This window comes from Anomalospiza imberbis, chromosome 3, assembly GCF_031753505.1.
Source record: "Anomalospiza imberbis isolate Cuckoo-Finch-1a 21T00152 chromosome 3, ASM3175350v1, whole genome shotgun sequence".
Lineage (NCBI taxonomy): Eukaryota > Metazoa > Chordata > Aves > Passeriformes > Viduidae > Anomalospiza > Anomalospiza imberbis.
The window spans coordinates 91322580-91334682 of record NC_089683.1 but is presented as its reverse complement, the minus strand read 5'-3'; the positions used below and the strand labels follow the sequence as shown (position 1 = coordinate 91334682).

The 12103-nt window shown below is 42.1% G+C and overlaps 1 protein-coding gene across 1 annotated transcript in view; it reads right to left on the bottom strand.

Moving 5' to 3' along the window:
• PTPN14 (protein tyrosine phosphatase non-receptor type 14) overlaps nt 1–9707 on the bottom strand; it is a 111093-nt gene extending 101386 nt beyond the window's left edge. Inside the window, exon 1 of the mRNA XM_068185697.1 lies at nt 9056–9707. The gene's annotated coding sequence lies outside the window, so the exon portion shown is untranslated. The remainder of the gene's footprint in view (nt 1–9055) is intronic.
• Nucleotides 9708–12103: the final 2396 nt, after the last annotated feature.

Genomic DNA, 12103 nt, shown 5'->3' with positions numbered 1-12103 from the left:
TGCCAAAGGTACTTACTTAAAGATTTCTGGATTGGTTTTATACTACCATTTTACCAGATCCTTTGCTAAAAAACGGGTTCAAATACTTAAGCAAAAAAAGAAACCCCACAAACAACTAAAAAAACCTTGATTTTTTTACCCAAAATCAGTAACCCAATTCATCTTTCTCTCCAAAAGAATGGCAAAAAAACCTAATTACTTGAGCTAATATCACAGGTTTTTAAATTAAAAAATACTTTATTATTTCAAACCACTATGGAGAAAGTGACCTCTTCGGTTACAAAGCCAGAACCTTGTCCATTTTTCTGACAAAGTCTTTGACTCTTCAGTGAATGCTTCAGTGGATTGTGGAGTCTTATTTTAACACAGTTCCCACAACAGAGCTATTCCTAAGAAACTAATACTATAAATCATAGAGCTTATTATTGGGAAGTTTTCCTAATAAACAACCTAGATTCTGCCTTGAACTTATAAAATTATATTATTAACTGTATTACCAAAGGGTCTTTTTCAACAAGTAAGTTTTAAATGTTATTTTCATTCACATATCTTAACGTTTGCAAAAGGGACTTAACAAAACTAACATGTTCTGCTTTCAAAACCACTGCCACGGGGCACTCAGGTTGTGGTAAAAAGCCTTCTTGAGATAAACATGCACAAACCTGTTTTCTTCATCATAAGAAACTATTGGAATAATGGAGGATTATCCTTCACTGTCATTGTCCCATCCACTGCTGCTTTTATTGAAACATACAATATGAAGAGACTGACAAATGGGCTTGCTCTGATTCCATCAAAAGTTAAAAAATAAATTACTTTATAAATCCACACTATTAAGTACAGCAGAGAGAGCAAAATTAAGTGGCATTTAACAGTGGACAATGTTACCTGTAGTTAGCTGAATGCCCCTCTTATTGAACACATTCACATGCAGAAGACTTTATCATCACCAGCTCATAGTCCAGCCAGTCATGACCATTGCAGTGTATTGCTGAATGTATGGGGGGTAGGAAATGCAGAATTTCACAGCTGTAAGCAGAGAACTAGTGATATTTGCAAAGGACACTGACAACACAAAGCTAACATGGAAGTTAAGCCACATGTTAACAAACTTCTACTGTAACACAAGCTGAAATTACAAAGGTAGGTAAGAAAACTTATATAAGATCAACTAAAGTTGACATTATTAACTAATAGATAAAATGACTAATTGTCTCCAAAGTGCACCCACCCTTTGTCAGATGTTTTGACAGATTAATTAGTGCATGGGTGGCAATCTTCATACCTGAGTCAGGTTCGAGGAAAAACTGCATGACTACATCAGTCTCTCTGGATAAACCCAGTTGTACATCAAAAGAGACAACTGGGCCATCGTTAGACAAGGTTTTGAAAGCTCAACCTATCCACAGTAATAATTTACCCTTTCAGCAGTGGAAAGTTATATGCAAATATACACTGTAAGAACTCAGAGCCATTCTGTGACCAACAGTTTTAGGTTACTACATCAGCAGCAAGGAACAAGCGCAGCTAGAGCAAAACTAACACACAGCTAGCAGAGATCTCCTACCCCCAGCTACTGCATTCTCCTTACAGGTGCTTCTTTACATTCCAGCTTCAGAGAAATGCCCATCACTTCACAAAGTCAAGCAAGCCCTGAGGTGGTATCAGTAATTTTCTTCCAAAACAACTGTCTCAATTACTGAACCATAAATCTGCATTTCTGAATTTGCATATTCAAACGCACACGGCAATTTCCTAATCAAATGCAGAAACCAGAAAAGCTTTCAAGAGGTGAACCAGCTGCAGAGGGCAGACTATGACCAAAGTAACCAAAATCCTTAATAATACAAGCCAGCATTCCCCAACATACAATAGTGTGCCTATTGCACCAAACCATTTCTTCTCCTCTTCCTTAGAATATAATTCAAGTAATGTATTTTGTCTTTTCCTATTTGTACACTTCCCAGTACATTCTACAATACAGAAAGGAATGCAAAAACATTACTTATGAATTGAGGCGTATTTCTCCGTATACAATAATATATTTAAACACTTCTTTGTAGATAATGTTAAGCAGCATGCAACATCAAACTGCATAGCAAAATCCCTAAAATATACAAAAATTAAAAATAACATTCATCTTTAAATGGCAGCTTTTATTTCCCCCTTGTCAGAAAGAATAATAATTTTAAAAAAAGGAAGTGAAAATGCTAGCAACCAACATACTTAACATTTGGATGTTAAATGTTATCTCACTTCAGTAATGCTGCCCTGCTATATTTCAGTTCTGTTCTACAAACAAGATTTCCAGCTCTGCACTGATGCATTTTGGGGCACCAAGCTAAAAAGGGGAACATGGATACATGGAAGACAACTTGCAAAAAAAACCCTGTCACTGTCAAACCATAACAAAGTGGGGAACAGCAGCACATCAATACTGTGATTTAGCTTCCTCTGCTGTCACAGATTCCCACAGCACTGTCTTGGCAAAGGTGGAAGGAATCACAGGAACTTAACTCAAATATGTCTACATGAGTTGTTTTACTCACAAGCAGAAACTTGCCCTGTCCACCCTCCTTTCTGAAACTGACAGAGCTCTGAAAATCTGTCAATATTTCTGTCTTCCAGCAGCAGACTACAGCAGCCATCCCCTTCAATTAGTCGACGATTTCTTTATCTGGTAAGCTCAGCAAAGCATCTTCCTAAACAGGCTGAATCTTCACAACACTATAAGGAATGTAAATAGACAATTACACTCAGTAGCTCTTAAAAGTATGCCAAACTAGGAAAAACAAGAAAAATGAAAGAAAAATTATTATCATTTCAGATGCCTGTTTTCCAGAACCTTTGAAATAAATTCCCACCCCTAAAGCTCATCAGGGTTTTTCTCCCTGAGACAGGTCTGTTCACATGGGGCATTTTGCAAAGCTCTTAAGGGAGAAGTCACATTTCCTCTTTTCTATGTTTGAGGTAGGACTTTCAAGGCCTGATCCATCTGAAGGCATCAGAAGTTTCACTCCACCTCAGCATAGGGCAAATTAAGCCTAAATACATTGTCTTCCCCTTTTGTCTCCCTCTGTTCTGGTAAACAACAGGCACAACGTTTTGTGTAGAAATTCCTTTACACACTGTCTCCCTTTCAAAGCACCTGAGATAAGCACTGCATATCACATACCCAGAAAATGCAGGGTTTCCACCACCAACAGGACATTTTGCACTGAAAGGACAAATGAAAGTCCTGTGTGAAGAGGTCAAAATCAAAATGGCATCAGTGATAGACATCAAAAAGGGGATCTGGCTTCTATCTGTTGAATCTCTGATTGGCAAAGTCCCCTGATTTTGCCCAGGCTTGTCCAAAAACCAGGCTCAATTATCATCACCAATAAAAACCTAAAGGTATTTTATCTACAAGGTAGTGAATGCCTCCTCTCAAAAGAGGGAGTTCCATGATAAGAGCTAATCTCAAAAACCTTAGGAATGCAAACTATTTTCTCAGTTGTAAAAACAAGAAAGAATTTCACAAACAGAAGTTAAAACAACTACCGGTAGCCTTCTGCTTCTCCAACACTGCCAACTTCTCCTGGGCTAAGGCCCTACCCTTTGTCCTTCAGAGAGATATGCTTTGAATCCAGCCCAATGGCCAAAGAATGTCCCAGGAGAGAATATCACTTTTACGCACCTTTACAAATGACAGTCTTCCCATAAACTTTATTATCCAAGTTCAAAAAGCAGTGCGAGGCTCCCTTCACACAGCTTCAGCCTTTTCAACAGGGAAGGCAAAGTCAGTCCACATTTTATTTTGCAGATAGCTGCAAGGCAGGCAGGCCTGCAAGACAGCTCATTCTGGCTGGTTAGACCACCTAAAAGTTGCACAAGTCCTGGCTTTTTATTCTTTCAGCTATAGCATATTTTACTGAACTTCTACAGACAACTCTTAACTATGTTATACACTACATACACTAATCTGTTAACATGAGGTGTTGATTGTTAGACCAATCACACAATGCCTGCTACTAAATCAATCTTTCCCCCAGCTGATAGATATGCAAGAATCAAGTATACTGTGGTGTTGGTATACTACTGCTTTGACAATATTTTCTTTGAAACACCCACTAAGCTGCAAGAGATGTAGTTACCTCCATAAACCAGTCCTTGTGCTTCTCACAGCCACAGAGCTATCATTCTGTTACAGAAATCAAAACTATTTATATTAACCCAAATTTTAAAATACCCTTTGTCCATCAGAAAACATACTAGAAATCATAACCAAATTGACTAATAGATAGCAGTGCTATCTGCCTTTTAAATGAAGCCTAAAACACTTCTGTCCTTCTCTATGCCAGCCCAGGCCATAGCAGAGCACATCTCAATAAGTTAAAACATCAAACTTGAATGTGTCAAAGACTTAAAGTCCAAGACATGCTTTCCACGAAACCTGAACATATACAAAAAAAATTAATCTTTCAATTCCCCCTGAATGAATATGCAATTAAAATCAGCATAATTCACAGTACAATAGAGAAACTAAAATACTATAGTGTGTCTAATCATCAGCCCAACACCCTGCTTCTAAGAGCAGCTTACCCTGTAAGAAAACAGACAAAATTTCACAAACAGGCATCATCTGTCCTAATAGAAATTTCTCAGTCCCTGTCAGATAGGGCTGATTTATGCCCTAGAGCAGTACAGTTAACATCCCTGCATTGTAGCTGTGACTGTTCTTCTTGTCCCTAGGAACACTTATCTTGCTCATCCTAACAGGCTTTGGTTTATATGATCTCCTTTGGTGGTATACACCAGAAATGGTGATTTAGAAGTATTATACACTTTGTCTTTCAAACTACTCCCTATAACAAATCATTGTATCAAAGGGTAATGGTCAAGCACTATTTTGCACATATACATCCTACCTCCTCTAACTGAGCCCCTTGAAACAGTCCTACATTAATATTTCTGTCTATTTTCAATGTCATATGAATATTTTCTAATTGCTCTCCTGTGATAGGAGACCACAAACTGATTATTCCAGGTGAATTTGAGCACCAGTTTAATAACCTCCTTTGTCTCATTAACACAATATTGCAAAACAACTACAGAGTTTTTCTTCTGCCCAACACTAAGCATTTAGAAGGCACACAAGTTCAAATAAAACATTGTTGAAATCTTCCTCTCCACCTTAATAAATATAGTTAATTTACAATCCAGTAACATGAACAAGTAATTTGATTATTCCATCTAACATGCATATTCTTGAATTTATCAACATCATCTGCTATGCTTCCCTTTCACCCAGCTTTCTTGGATTCCCTTTACAATTTCTCTGTCTTCTTCAATCTTGCCTAATCCAAATACTTTTGCATCATTATCAAGTTTTGGCACACCATCATTCATCTAATTTATTAGATCACCAACATGCATGTTCACCACCCTCTTTTCAGAGGTGTTTATATATCACATAATGTAATTTTAGGTTTACATTGTTACTGAAAAAATAAAGAAGTATTCTTAGTCATAAGACCAGGTAGACTGAGTGAGAATTAGAAAGAAGAGTTGCAGTTTCCAGAAGATGTGCTTGGTGTTGAACAAAGCTCAGTACCTAAACTCTTTACATGAGCAGAAAATAAGACTGTCACAATGGCTACAAAACGTCAGAGGGGTCAGCATTCTCTTCTTCCCAAGCCAGCATGTATCCATTATGTCATATACCCAACATCCTCCTGAGAAGTTCTTTGGTCAGAAAACCTTCTTAATGCTAGTTAAATTTACAGTCACTTAGGTATTCACTTATAGCTGACAATAACATGTTCAACTGCTTATTAGGACAGCCATGATAAGGTAGGAAATACATTTTAAAACAAATATGCGCTTCCTTTTACATATTTTGTGCTGCACCATAATCTTGCGTCTTTAATTCCTTGTACATTCCTGATTTCTCCTCATTCCTGCCGACAACCCAAAGGAAAGGGGAAGAGTCATGGACTGCAGTTCCTGCTGCTGGGGCTATCTCCACGTTGGTGAGGAGCCCTGTTCCTTCAGAGGGTGTGAGAGGTCTCCTCACTAATCACCTCTTCAGCTCCACGTGCACAGCAAACCAAAAGGCTTTAAGGAGAACAAGGGCACCCCATGGGGCAGGCTACACTTGCTCCGGACATGGACTGAATCCAGCACCACCAGAGGAAGCTGCACCAGCCCACTGACTTTTAAGGTCCCGTGCACCAGGCACAGGAGGATAGGGGTTAGACAATGAAACCAAAATCATATTTTTACCACAAACACGGACTTCAGCTCCGGCCTATCTCCATTCCTTTAGGAATTACTCTTTAATTCTTGTTTTTTAATATATATTTTTAACAATTTCATAGGTGGAGGCAGCAGCTTTCATGAAGTCTCTGAATAGAAAATCAGTAGATTTTAAAAAAGGAACCTGACTTTTTCACAAAAAACTTCAGAGAATCTTGTGCACAATCTTGTACCATATTCCCTCCACACAGGAGGAAAAACTACATGGTACTGCTTTGTTTTCAAAGATCAGGATCTGTTGCAATGGAACTCCACAAAGCATAATAGGCAAAGGTATGCTGTACTTCACAGTGGACTTAGACATAAAAAAACTTCTATGGCATCTTCTCAGCATAAAAATTAGGCCTTTACTGAAATCTTCTTACAACTGAGCTAGACACAAACACACAAATATACTGCATACCAAGTATTATAGCCCAGCTCCTGCAAGGACTTGTATACACATTTATTATTACATATATAAAAGAAATCCCATGGTTTCAAAGGCATTTGAAAGGCAAGGTGAATTGAAACACATTGGGGGGATCTTTGCAGGACTAGGATGTGTATGCTGCTGAGCAGCACTGCCTGCTGAAAACTTTGTACCTGTTGTATACAACCAGCAGTTTATATGTTTCCCCCTCAGCTGACAAACCCTTGCAACAGAGGATTCGCTTCCAGCTGAGGAGATGGAGTTCAAGTACATTTTTCATACTGCATACACGTATGCTAAATGTAAATCGATATTAAAATGAGCTACTTAAGTAACAATTAATCAAACACAGCCTCACTGCATATGAAGAGAAGCAGAACGAAGAGCAGATTGGCTCAGCTCTATAAACATAGAAAAAGGAGCCATAGAGTTATCAGAAATATGCATACAACTCTATTTGTATGTATATATGCAAAATACTTTCTCCATGATTGGAGGAGCCACTGTTGGCCAAAGCAATTTGCTAAGTGCACAAGAGTAGATGCATTTCATAGAAAGTCATTCCATACCTAAGTTACAATAACTGACTCATGGGCTTCTGCTGGACAAGAATGACCAGGAGAAAAGTCAGTCATTAGTACTAACACTGGTTGCTAATTAACCCTCATGAACAACGCTGCACCAAAGCTACTTCTGCTACTATTACAGAAACATTTAAAAGGCACGTGTAAAACTCTAAATATAATGTACATACAAAAGCTCATATTGCTCAGTACAGAGATCAGCCCAGCAGCCCTTGCTCTGGCCTTGGTATGCACCACTGGATTCTTTGAGGATGCATCAAGGCAGACATACTTTATACAGCTTCTCACGCACAAATGCACTGGCAGAACTGATGGCCTACAAGCTCTGCCACAGATTTTAGGGACCATCTTTTAGCTGATGGGCTGTGCTTCAGCCCATAAATTTGCAAAGATCCCAGGTTTTGTATCATGACCCGTGAGATAGACACAAGTGCCCTCTGTCTGTAAACAACTCTGGCACAGCCTTCTAAAGATACCAGAAAGAGTTCAAGCAGTACCAGTAACAGAACAGGTCCTAAAGTTTATTGGCATTACTATAATGTCAACACACCCTCTATTTTATACCACATAACAACTACTAGATATCAGCAACAAAACCCCCAGAGGCCAAGAGCAAAATGATTTTAATCTCTATTTTGTCACTCATATTTGATGGGACATTCTCATCTGGATAACAAGAACACAGTCCCTGCTGGGACTGCCTCCCCTCACATCTCTCCTCAAAAAGAGCTATCTCCTCTCATAATATGGAAGTTGGCAGGTGGTGACTTGTGATTGGGGGGGGGGAGCCATTTTATATGAATATTTTTCCAAACTCTGAAGAACTGCAGCATATAACAGGGCTTTTGGAATAACCAAACCCTGTAGAAACTATCTGTATAGAGTTTAAAGAAAAAAGAACTGGCTTCTGCAAAAGCATTTCTTCTATGGTTTCAGGCTACGTGCCAAAATTCCCAGAAAACTTCTTGGACAGCAATATATTGAATCTGAGCCTTTTATGGGTCACTGTTCCCACCTTGTTAAAGTTACAAACAACCAAAGAGTTGCTTATAATGGAAACATATGATTATTTTATGCAAATCAGAGAGATAAAGCATACTCGACAGGAAAGCTCCAGCACACATCATATTCACATACCACACATACATTATGTAACTCTCGTCCCAAATACACCCCAATAAAGTGAGCTGGTTTGAGATCTTAACAATTCATCGACTTTGCCACATCAGAAACGAGAGCAGATGTCACTCTTCCCTGCCTCGCTGCGATCTTTGCTGCAGCACTCGGCGGAGTTACAGACTTGCTGAAGACGGCCAGTTTAGGCTTGACTGTAACTAACAAAGAGCAAGGTAAAGCCCCGGGCGGAGGGGAAGGCAAACACGGGCATGCCGCGATGTAAATAGAGGCAGCCCAGCACGGAGCCCTGCCCGTTCCTCGCTATTTACAAATGCCTCTTGACTAGACAAATGCCGTGTTATCTAGGTGTCTAACAGATTAAATTCACGGGTCGGACGGACCGTCCAAGGCTCGCTTATCGCAGGTCACCGACTGGCATTTGTAACCCAAGCATGGCTATTTTGGTGGTTTCACAGAGAGCGGTGCACACCCGGCGGAGCTGTGCTAGCCCGCTGCCGCGCACAGCGAGCCCCACGCAAACGCTGCCGACCGCACACTCCGAGTGCGAGGCACTGCTCGGGCTGTTTCAAAGTCTGCGCGGGGACGCGCCCGAACTCGAGCGAACTCGGCGGCGGCTCCTTACCTGCTGGGCAGCTCGGCGGCTCCGGCTTTGTGCACACCCGCGGGAGGCGGCGGTCCCGGCCCGCGGGCAGCGGCTGCCCTCGGCACCCGGCGCTGCGGAGGGAGAGCGGCTCCCGCCGCCCCGGCCCGGCCACCGCGGGGAACTTCGGCGGGGCGGCCGGGAGGGCGCTGCGGCCGCCGGTGGCGGCGCGGAGGGCCGGGCGCCCTGAGCTCTTGCTGCCGGCCGCGGGGTGCGGGAAGGAGGGAGGCAGGGCGGGAGGGAGGAGACTGGTGTCCCGCGGGGGCGAGCGGGGCCGGCGGGCGGGCGAGCTGGAGGCGGCGGGGCCGGGGCCGGGCTGGGGCTGGGGCGGCGCGGGGAGTCACGGCCCAGGAATGCCAGGAATGTGGGGCGGCCGCTGCGGCCGCGGGGCCCGGAGACGTCGGGGACGCGACTTGGGATTTCTTTTCTCTTTCTCCTTCCTTCTTTTTTTTTTTTTCTTTTTTTTTTTTTTTTTTTTTCTTTTTCAATTCTTACCCCCTCCCCGAGGAAGGCGGAGGAGGGTTGAAACCCATCCCGCGGAGGAGGGAAAAGGAGGGAGGAAGAGGAGGGCGCTGGCTCCTGCCAATCCGGGTGGGTGCCGGCGGCGGCTCTCCCGAGGAGGGCAGAGCTGCTAGGTGAGGGTGCCGGCCCCTTCCCGGCCCTCCCGCCGTGGGGCTCCACGCACGTGTCGGCCCGGCCCGCCCGGGAGCCCCGGGGGAGCTGGGGGAGCACCCCCAGACAGACTTTGGGAATGGGCGGGCGAGGAGCTGAGACAGGCTCTGCACGCGTGGGCCTGGAAGCTCCCGAGATCCTCCTTCCAGCCCTCCCGTACGAAGGCGCGGTGCCGCCCTGCTTCTCTGTAACCACTTTTCTGCCCTTCCTTAACTCCCTGTCCATCTCCTGCAACCTTGCGCGACAGCGTCGTTTCTCTCCATTCCTCCCTGTGATTGCTTCTGCTCTTCCCATCTCAGCCCTTTCGGTCTCCTGCTTACTTTGTGACCCTCACTTGTAGAAGTGTGGTTACCCCTGCTCTTCCAGCTGCACAGAGGGTAAAATACCCTTGATGGGAAAACGCTCATGATGCTGCCGTCATGCCTCTGTGCTTTGCTGGAAAGCAAACCAGGAGAAAACCTGAAGTTGGCCTAAAACGTAATGGTTTGTAATTACACGAAATGCCCAGGACTTGGCAGATGTAGGAAAGCCCATCTGATGTCTCGTGAAAATAACAAAAGGAGCAGGGAACACATCACGCTGTAGGAATACTGTCAGGAAGGTTGAGGCTACCAACAGTGTTGAATATATCACACCAAATCAAGTAGGCTAATGAGCAATGTGAATATGAGAAGTTATGTGTAGATGTTCTTGTGCATCATAGCTAATGGGCAATTTGCAAAATTATTTTTGCCTAAACAATACACTTCTTTAAAATTATCCACTTTCCAAAAATAATCCACATTCTAGAAAGTGTGTACAAATACCTCTGGTAGCAATAGGCATCTACAGAAATGTCAAAGGCAGGTATCCCTTTAAAACAACTGTGACACTTTGAGGACTCTTGCGAACAGGGGAGATTATTAAAAATAGTGATGAATGAGAATTGATACTATTTCAGAGTTGCTGTTACAGTTTGTTTCTTGTACACCTTACTGAAGGAGTAAGTGAGCAGATTCACTGGCGTCAGGATTACTCAGAGTGTTAATGGTAAGAGGATCAGGAGCTGAGAGGGAGAAATAGCACAGATTCTTGATTTTGATAAGTAATTGTATTTAAACACTATATGTGGAATCACAAGTCTATGCCTTACCTCTAGCATAATAATATTATAATTACATTTTGCAAGCACTCCTTTTCATCTGAGACTCTCAAGCATTTTACAAGCACCACACCTTAATGAAGTAAGTAATTATCCCCATTTTACATATGGCTACACTGAGGCACTAAGAAGTGACACCATTTAAGATTTAAACTTGAATTGTACTTGACCCTGTGTAGATACGAGAGCTTAGTGTACCAATCTGGAAGAAATATCAGGTGTCAGAATAAGATGATAAAATGGATCATGAAGCCACTGTGCTCTGAACTGATGCAGAAAAGGGATTACCTTACTGAGTAGAACGTTGCAAAAGAGGGTAGTATACATCAAAACTAGGATTTTACTTGTTTGGTTGCTGTCCTGTCCTCCCCATGATGGGCCAGGTGTAAGGATGCTGTTCTTAACACAGTAAATACTGACTTTTGCATCTGTGCCTCAAGGTGGTGTTCTGGCTCCCTAAAGCCTTTTAGTCGGATTCCTGGTTTGCAGCTGGTCACTTTCACTTTCTCAGCTCTCTCAGGGTTTGAAATAAACTTCTTTAGGGGGCTTAACTGCAAAAGAAACAATGTTGCAAGAATCACTGAGGCGCTGAAGGATGGGAAGATTTCGCGGGGGAGATTTGACGTATTGGTTACCCGCAGGATCAAGTCCCCTAGAAAAAAATAAAATTAACTAGAATAAATAAAATCATACTGCTTCTCAGCAAGAGCAAGATCAGCTCAACAAACTCTGCAAGATAAAATGCATTACAAATTTACCCAACCAAGAGAAGCTCCCGAAACAGGGAATTGTGATGATCATTACTTTTCAGGAGATTACTTAATGCAGTGATTGATATCTGTATTCGACTTTCAGAGATTGTAGCAGTAGATGCTTTAAAACACCAAACTTCCCAGACAGTTTATAGCCAGTTCCTGCAAAGAGGTTTCCATATGCAAATCTGCTGTGTTGGTGCTACTACAGTTTTCTAGGACCATTAAACCCCGCAATCTTTATATATATCTTTGTTCCTCGAGAGCAGTCAGGAGTATATGAATTTGAGATTAAAATTAACTGTTCTTATCTGCTATTTGGGGAGTGATTTAATAAAAGACTAAAACTAGCTTAGTTGTTACTTAACTGTTTCAAGAATTGAAGGTAAAAAAATATTTTTACAAATTACAAAGATTATAAGATAAAAATTATTGATTTGGTTCCAGATGCCTGTGCTGGTTCAA